The sequence below is a fragment of the Lepeophtheirus salmonis genome, chromosome 10 (assembly GCF_016086655.4).
Source record: "Lepeophtheirus salmonis chromosome 10, UVic_Lsal_1.4, whole genome shotgun sequence".
NCBI lineage: Eukaryota > Metazoa > Arthropoda > Copepoda > Siphonostomatoida > Caligidae > Lepeophtheirus > Lepeophtheirus salmonis.
The window spans coordinates 3,112,085-3,122,286 of record NC_052140.2 but is presented as its reverse complement, the minus strand read 5'-3'; positions in this window follow the sequence as shown (position 1 = coordinate 3,122,286).

Below are 10,202 nucleotides of genomic sequence, written 5' to 3'. Positions count from 1 at the left end.
TAATAAATTTTTATGACAATTCTCTATTTACGTTTCCACACGATTTCCACGATTTGTCGCTTTCCGCCTAACGGTTAGTTCATTTGCGTATCAAAGACAAACAATTACACTGAAAACTATCAACATTTGCAAGTACTTATATTGTTTACTAATATAAACAAAAAAGTTCCAATTTTGATGACCTATACATGAGTTACCTTTTTATTACCTGTACTCTAAACAATTAAACATTACTGTCTATTCTTTGGATTTTTGTTGAACCTATAGCTGTAAAATTAATAAAATAGTTTGAGAAATATATGTTAAATATAAAATAAAAAAAGTTTACAAGTATTAATTTAGTAGGAGACACACTTATGTAAAAATGAATTCCAAGGTCATTTGAGGCCAAGAGACTTGACGGGTTAAATATTATAAAGGTATCATTTTACTCTCGACCAAAATCCAGCAGAGTTTATAAATAAAATAAATTCCTTAATTGTATTTTCTGAGTCCGAATAACTATTTCCAAGTACTCGTATATCGTATTGATAGAATAAAACAAGATAATAAAGTTCGTTCTTTGTAGTTGATATTAACTATGTATTAATTCGTACATTTTCATGCTGAAAACCATTAAGTATCAAAGCCTATTGTAGTAATTCTTTGGATTTTTGTTGTATAGTCTATTTTCATGTTGTAAAATTTCTACCCTGACAAATTTGGCGTGATCTGAAACTCAATTATATCTGTTTACTGACATATTCACTGAATTCACTTGTAACAAGTTGATTTCCTTGCGTTGTCCTTGCTTTTGAAGATCTCTTTGATATTGATGCTTTTACTAAAATGTCCGTATTTCTGGAAGACAAATATTTTTTACTAATTCAACGAGAGAAAATGAGATTTAAACTGTGGCTGGATTCGATCGAAAGAACAAAAAGATTTCTGCAAAATAAGGAAGGTGCAACAAAAAATCTAAAAGGATGATTGAAAGAAATGAGAAAATGATAGCCAAATTGCATGAACATAAGGAAAGTGCATCATTTAACACTCCGTTGATCTCTACTGAGTCTAAAAGTACTAAAGAGATTAATTATACTGAATACTGCCGAGCCTTCATCCGGATTGGGATGGTAAAATAATTCCTAGGTGAGACTCAAGCTAATTCTGTAACCGAAACAATTCAAGACTGGCCCATAGGTGACAGTATTAAAGACAAAATTTATCCGGAGCACATTGTCCATTGAGTTACGGCGCTACATTAATGCATATTAAATACATATGTTTAAAATATAACCGACATCGAATTTTGACTAAAGGTTTTGTACCATTTGAAAATAGTGGCCAATGTTATTATATCAATAGTGTTGTGTTGGTCCTTGTTTTTTTGTACAGGTAAGTCCAGGCTTAAAGACAGTCTTTTTAACTGTCAATAAAAAAACTAATTAAACCAAGAAGAAATGAGATAGAGTGACGTCATCAAGTTATAAGTTTTTTAGGACTGATATGCAATACTGAACTGGACCGGATCTCGACTAAACTGGCAGTTACTGCAGTCTTCAGTCCTAAATCAGGACAGACTCAACACTCGTCAGCAACAATTTTCAGTTTTTACTGAAAATTTGCCAGCAATGGCGTCATGTTGGGAACCAAATTCATGAGATAACCATAGAGATTAAGAGTTGTGTTATTTATGTTCAATTTCTGAATATAATGCAATATTGAATAAAAGATAACGAGGACACATTTTATTATTTTTGAGATGCAAAAAGGTAACTTTATTGTTAAATAAAATCCGCAGTAAAGTTGAATTTATAAAGCATTGTTTATTCTATTTTGTATTAATATTTTAAATTAATTATATTAGGCATTGTTCAAGTTCAAACTTTTACTAAATATATCAAATCTTAGGAGGCAGGGTTGCCCTACCCAATTTAGCCAAATAATCTACATGTAATATTAAATATGACTGAAAAATTAATTGTAATTTAAGAATAAAATGTAAAGTACTATTTAAGAGGAGAACCTCTTACTGAGGCTTAAAGAAATCAATTTCAAATAACTTCAATAATCCTTGAACCAACTTTATGTTATACGATTCATTGGTAAACTGTTTTTTGGTCCATGTATGAATAACTTTAAGACCTCCCATGACACTGAAATAAATCATTTAGAAGAAATAATCCCACTCCAAAACATTATTCAGCGACTATTAAAATATAAACTAGTTTATATTAAGGAATGAGTGAACCCCAAAGTGTACTTCATCTGTGAAGTAGTCCCTATTGACTCAAGACATGAAACTATTATGGAAAAAATATAAGTCATTTAAATATGTAAATTAGTTATCATTATTTTTAATGAGACAATATACAAAATATGCCAATTATGAGCTCTAAATCAAAAGCTCATTTTCCTTCAATTTAGAATTCGATCCCCAAAAATGATACTATAAACGTTTTAAATTAGCGGTTGGAATAAAAATTTATAAGATAATTGAGTATTTATAGAGGGATAATAAAAAGATAGAAGGCTTAATTAAAGGAATCAAATACAAGTATATTCATTTACCTCTGACTTCAAAGATCATATGATATCAAAGAAAGAAGATATTTTGCAAGAGAATTGTAGCAAGAAGTAACAACATCAAATTAGAAAAAATATGTAGTTATATTTATCTAATTATGTTTGGGAAAATACTCTAATATCACTTATCAATCCGAAAAGATAATTATGTATCATAATCAATTAAGTATTTAATATTAAGTTATTTATAAAGTGATATAATTATGAAGTTGGATATAATTAAATGTATGTAATGTTCAGCATGTTTGGTCCCTTTTTAACAACAATTTTTACGCTCTATGTATTAAATTTATCCTGACAAGGCTTCTGAATGACGTCACAAGAAAGAAAGAGAGTTACTTAATAAATCTGTTATTTTGTCTTGCAAAATTCTTGTTGTCCAATCTTGTTCTAATAGCACTGATCGTGACGAAACAAGTCAAATCTAAGGTAAAACATCCTTTGTTTTTGTTTTCGATTTGGGCACATTCAAAAGCGCAAAAGTGGGATTTATATAGTTGTTGTTTTTTGTCACAGTTCCAAAAAATTTCATCGACTATGTGCTATATCTACGAGGGTCGTTTGAACAGTCCGTGCAAAGTCGGAGGGATTACATTACTGGCGCGTATCGAGGTTATTTTTAGTTAGTAACATCTCTTGGAAGAGCAACCACCAATTTTCAGCTAAATCGGTCTATTTCTTTATGTTTGGCATTTGTTTAAATCGAGGAATCGGCCGGAAAGATTGTGGTGACTATTTTTGGATTCCCAAGGAATAATCCTCATCGACTATCTGAAAAAAGGTTAAACTATTACAAGTGTATATTATTCACAGTTATTGGACCATTTGAAAACAGAGCCCACAAAAAAAGTCCTTTTCCATCACGACAATGACCTCAGCAGTTGTGGTCCCAAAATTAATGGAAATGGGGTCCAACTCGAGATGCCTACAGCACTAGCAATCTCACGCAGCTTCACTCTTTTGTCATCCATACCATATCATGGATTTATCAATGATTTCTGAGGAATTAACCTCAACATTGCGTCCAGAACGTTCAGCGTCACTTCCAAAAATTTTGAAACCACTTATAAACTGTTCTAATCGAAGGTGCAGAGTCTCAATAATGTTTAACAAGCTGAGGCGTTTTGTCTTTCATAAAGTATCGTGACAGGACTTTCATTCACCGTCTTTTTATTCCGTATAATTTAATTCCCAGTAAATTTATTCCCTGTAAAGTTCATACCCGGACATTTTATTCCCACTTTGAAGAGAATATTTAGTGACGTTATACGGTTTATGTTTCTACAATAATTTGTAGTTTTTGTGTAGGGTTGTAGAGGGAGGCCTGGGCAATGGCAATTGCCACTAGTGATGAGTGATGACTAGTGATTGATAGGAGACGGATATGAACGAATAAGGTGTTTATAGTTTAGAAATGACGTCATGATAAATCTTGATAGTGACTTAGAATGGAATCCCGATCCGTGGATAATATTTATCCATTGGCAAATAGAAGTAAATCCCGGGAATACACTTACTGGTCTTCTATTTCCTAAAGTATACACACCATAACTTATTCATATCCGTCTCCCATCCATCACGTGTAATCGATGACTCATCACTCATCCCCAGTGTCGAATACCGACTCCCAGGCCTCTCTCTACAGCCCTACGGGAAAAACCCTAATTAGTTTAGAAATATAATCCGTATGACGTCACTAAATATCCCTCTTCAAAGTAGGAATGAATTTACTGGGAATGAAAGCACCCATTTTTGTAAAATCCCTCCACTTTCTCCATTCAAATGTACCAAACAGAAGGAAATAGACCGGTAGTGCCATTTCTCAGACTTTGCAAGGACTTTTCAAACGAGTCTGTTATGTATGAATCCCCCTAATGTACACATCAATGGATCTTGTAAAAATACATATATTATGTAAATATATAATCAATATCATTTGTATCCAACAGATAAACAAATAACGTAGAACAACAAAATATTCCTTTAAGTAGTCCATTAATACTTACTTTTTCCCCTTCTTCGTCTTAAAGAAAGACAGACATGTACGTTTTAAGATGTTCTATTATCATTTATTACAGAGATTTACAACTATCATACATATGTTTGTAAGTACATATTATATCCGTTTAAATCCGCTCTTGTATTTGCACTTTCGAAGAAAAAGCCCTTTTATGATAATGATGTGTGTATTCCTTTTTCACGAGGAGAGAGGGGTGTTTCAATATATCACACATTCCCATGTCCTATTGTCCTTTGTTTTTATTTAAATCTTTAAGTATGTAGATCTCTAGAATGAGGTTCATTCTAGAGATGTACAAGGGCCGTCCGCAGGAGATGGGCAGTAAGCCCCCTCCTCCCAAATTAAGGAAGTCGTACTGTTTAGTACAAACTTTTTTGGTGAGGATAAAAAAAAAATATGGAATTTTTTTTTCAAATATTTAATATTTGAAATTTAATAGTTGTTTTTTTTTTAAATCATTTTTTGGTGAGTAACTATGGACTTTTGAAAAAAAAATTCAAAAAATTTTTCAAAAAAATTAATTTTTTTGTGAATTGCTATGAATTTTATTAAATTTAAAAAAAATATAATATTTAAAATTGAATTGGAAAGTTTTTTTTTCTATTTTGTTTTTTGTTTGTTTTGTGAATTGCTATGGATATTATTAATTTTTTATAATTTTTAAACTTTTTTTGGAAACAGCACTGATTTTTTTTTTTTTTTTTTTTTTCCAAAAATGTAACATTTGAAATTTTTTTCTAAAAAATACAATTTTTTGTGAACAGCTGTGGATTTTTGAACTTTTTTTTCTAAAATTTAATTTTTGAAATTGTTTTGGGAATAGCTATGGATTTTTTACATTTTTTCAAAAAAAAATTCCAAAAGGCTAAAAAGCGGACGACCCTGGTAATTGATATCAAAAGGTATTCAATTATTTACTTTTTAAATGTTTGACTTTTATTACTAGACAAAGAAAGCCACAAATACTTTAATATACAATCTAAAGAGGGATCCGATGTTCCTGTCCAACTTGGAGAAGGACATCAAATAGGACTCCTACGAATCCGCTCAAAGTTAGTTTACAAAGACCCTCAGGAGGGATGTAAAGGACAACATGAGATTGTTGGCAAGGGGATTCATCATTTGGCGGGGTCTTCCTTGACCTTCTTCTCCAAGCAGGAGAGGAACTCCGGATATCTCTTTAAATTGTTCCCTCCACTTCCTACTTTCCTGGAGATGTCTTCTCCATCATTCTCCATCTTTGCAACCTTCAAGAACAGGCTCCTGTAGTACTTCTTAATGTCCATAATCCCCGCCACATCAACTTCAGCATCTGGAAGATGTGAAAGGCACTGCCTTGGCTCTTTGCTCACTCATAATAACAAGATAACGAAATGTTTATTATAATATGTTTATGCATAAAGAATGGCTCAACCCGAATATCTAAAAATAATCACTAAACCATCCTATATAAATAAGAAAATAAACATTCATTAACAGTTCATGTTATGCAGGCCAACCCAATATGCTCAGAATGATCTTCACAATTCTCCCATCCCATCAATAATACCTTCAAATGTGTAGGTATGTATAAGCATTTCTCCATGAGGATTTCCATTACTCAACTCCTCTCTAGGAAGTATACTCGTACATATAGGAAAATGTTATTTTAACTGATTTAATCAGTGTACTTGAGTTGATTATTCAATGTTTATTTTATTTCTCTTTTTTTTTTTTTTTATATATATCTCACTTCCCCTGGATTTGCAAAATGACACGAACACAAACAATCCTAGTGGGTTCGATAGTCATGCTCCTATTTGGTTTATACAGCCAAGAACCATTCAAAAAAAAAATGTGGATTTAATGATTGTATGGGGATAGGTTGAGAGGGTTTTTTATTATTGTTGTTTGAGGGTCTCATTTGAATATGAATATGTCTGGGAAAAAATAATACTGGGATGCAAATCTTGTTCCTTTTTTTTTTCGAGATAAAATAACACTTATCTCGAGAAACAAAAAAAAAATCCTTGGATTGAAAAACAATCTATGTATTCAAATTCTTACACTCCTCAAAGTAATTTATCATTGATCAAATACTAGTTAATCTAGTGATTTTTAGGGCCATTTACATAACGTGAATTATTGGATTGCAACTAAAAATCCTTGATCACGTGTGAAAATGGAAAAATCAGGGATTTGTACATGAGTAAGTAGTGTTGTAAATCCTAAACATTTACAAGCATATAACTTTTTTTTTTTGTTCTTGACAATCTAAACAGGGTTTTTTGTTAATCTTATTAATTTAGAGGTTTTCAACCTTTTGCAACTGTAGACTTGTGATTCTCAAAGCATTTCTCAGGCACACCGTCCTAAATCAATGAGGAAATAACTAAAGATCGAGAAATGATCTAGGAGGAAGTTTACTAACTACCCTTGAGTAGAGTTTGACCTAAAATTGATAAAAAGATTGTTATTACCATATCGACAAGATCAGAATCAGGGCTTCCACTAAAATCCTTTACATTTCCCTACCCTCATAATCATCATACATTATCTCATAAATGTGTTTCTTATCATTGAGATAAATAAAAAAACCTAGGCCTACATTTAATTTTAGTTGGAATTTTCATTGAGAAGGTCGAGTAAGGATATTGAAAGTTATGGGATTTATTCTTCAATAAAATGTTTTGTTCCTAATTTTCATCCACATGCTTAGTATTTGAGAGTTTGCTTACTCCACTTTCAGCAATTCGACTTCCTCTATGAAATGTCAGATTCCCTGCGATACTATTCTACTTTGAAGAAGATCGTCCGGCAGTATGTTTAATCTTTTTTTTTCTTTTCTTTTTATAAAGTCATAAATGGAAGAGTTTTACTCCAGTATTACGCTAAATTATCATTGTTCACCTTTAATTAGTTAATTATTTTTGATACTTTTATTGTTGTTAGGTCTAAACAAACTTTAACATATTCATACAACAAATAATGAACTCTACTCTACAAATGATTTGTGCCACTAAAAGATCTAAGGACTAAAAGGCTCTAAGACTTGCCTCGGAGGAATAATGAGATCACGCAGAGTAGCATTTAAATGTGCTCTCAATTTGTTCTTTGGCTTTGATTTTTGATCAATTTTTTTCAACTATGGTTACACCCAATAGGTTTTGTCTCTGTAGCAGCTGGGATCTTACCTCCTTGAGGCTTTACCTGTTCACTTTGATAAATAATAAACATATAAATAGTTTAGTACGTCTCCCTTTGTGGCATACTGGTTGAGAACCCCTCTCTTCAGCTGTCGTCATTATTCTTTCATTCTTGAAGAGAGAACATATACGTATAAAGTGTGACCAGGAGTCTTTCTGCACATGAATAACGCGAGAGTAACGTCGGGGAGTTAAAAGTTTTAGCCCTTGTTGGACTCGGTGTATAATTGATGATCTAAAACTAATGATTATTGTTCATGTCCTTGCTGCGAGTGCAACGTGTGGAGTGGGACGTGAGGGAGTATTTTCTTCATCTCACAACTTCTCACAGCTGATTTAATGAAACGTCATGATAGCTAAGCTGCTCTTCTTCGTCGAGTTGGACCGGCATGTGAGTACTTATTGATTGCATAGGTACTAAAAATTAGCCAGAAAACCGTTGGAACAATATAGATTGGATAATCATAAAGATGATAATTTTATTGTAGTGATGGGAAGATTCCTCAAAAAAAAAAAAAAAAAAAAAAAAAAAAAAAAAAAAAAAATCATAATACAGATTCCGATGCGATTCTAGTAAAAATTAGCGATTTCGATTTCTTAATATTTTAATTAGTAGTTAAAATATAACATTTTACTGTCAAAGGAGTCCAAAGGATTATATTTTGGGAGGCTTGGATTCAAATATAAAAATTTTGGGGGAAAAAAAAAATCAATGGTGTATATATAAAATACAAAATGTTCATTTTTTTTTTAAAAAAAAAAAAAATTAATAAAATTCACAGTTGTTCACAAAAAAAACTTCCTTTTCCTTAGAAAAAAAACTTCCAAAATTAAATTTCAAATATTATATTTTTTGCAAATTTAATCAAATATATATTTGTTTAAAAAAAGTTCAAAAATCCACAGTTGTTCTCAAAAAATTAAATATTTTCGAAAAAAAATTCAAATTTTAAAACAGTTTGATATTAACAATTTTATCCAAATTCACAATCGTTCGCAAAAATTTAATTTATTTTTGGAAAAAAATTTCAAAACCCCATAGCTAGTCTCAAAAAAAGATATTTTTTAGAGAAAAATCTCCAAAAATTCACAATTTTTCACAAAAGTAAAAATTTTTGGAGAAAACTTCAAAAATTAAGTTTTACTCTATCATGTTTTGTAAAAAACTAAGAAAAATTATTAAAAAAAAAAAAGATGGAAAAATTAAATTAAAATTGCAAATATTAAAAATTCAAATATTCAATTTTCTTTTAAAAAAGCAAATATTCCTTTATTATTATTATTTTTATGTTATGTTTTTGAAGAGCACCTAATTTTCCTATTCCGATTGATGATCCCATCACTATTTTATTGTCAAAAAAATTATCATAACTTTTTAGCCCGCCCATTATCTACGATTGTAGGATTTTGTTTATTTTTGTTCAAGTTGGATTTTCTGCTGAGATGCTGTATGATCCAAGATCTATAAAGACCAAATGTAAGTTGAATGTCCTCTTTTCCTTGAAATCAATGATTTTTGATCCCTTTATTCATGAATAACTGGATGATGGATTCCTTAATCAAGTATGAACTTTCAAATAACAATAAAAAGCTTTACTTGTCATTTTTTTTAAAGGTTGAGAAAGTAGATTTGTTCGTAGATTCCTTAAATACTCGGATATAAACTTAGGTAGATATATTATTATAATAGAATTCAATCGAAATATAGCAGAATTTGTCTCTAAATACGGTCTATGTGTAACTTTTCTGTAACGTAATTTTTGATTGTATCACAGGGCTGCGTAGATACTTCCTCTAAGAAGTAAGAATATATATATTGTGCTTTATAAAAAAAAATGTGGAAATAAAGAAATTTCCACAAGTGTTTAAGTCCACTCATTTATTTTACAACTCTATATTATAAATGAAGAAGGGGCCTTTGTTTAGAGAAAAAAACACATTCACTACTAAATAGGTTGTCATGGTGCTATCTTCTTCGTTTGAAGCAGGGATTCTTGACCATCTGTTCCTATCAATTGTTTTAAAAATTGCTAATAAAATAAATAGATATGAATTTAAGTATTATGAAAATATTTTGCATAGACTAATGTTATCAGGATCGGCGTATATATGTTAACCCTTGTTTTTGATACATAAATCAAGATTGTTTTTTTTTACTGGAGTAAAATTGTTCTACTCAAATAATAAAAATTAACAAAAAAAACTAGATCCTACTAAGTGTCTTAGAAGCCGAGAAAATGCCATCTGAACGTGACCAACGAATTTCGGTCGTTCACTTTTGGACGCTGGCAAGAAAGAGGAGGAGGGGTCCAGACCAACTACCCAGACATGAACGTGGTATTCCATCAGGATGGTGCGCCTGCACACACTCACTTACGAAAAAGCCCAGAAGTAGTTAGAGAACAATTTGCGATTCTGGACAAATAAAA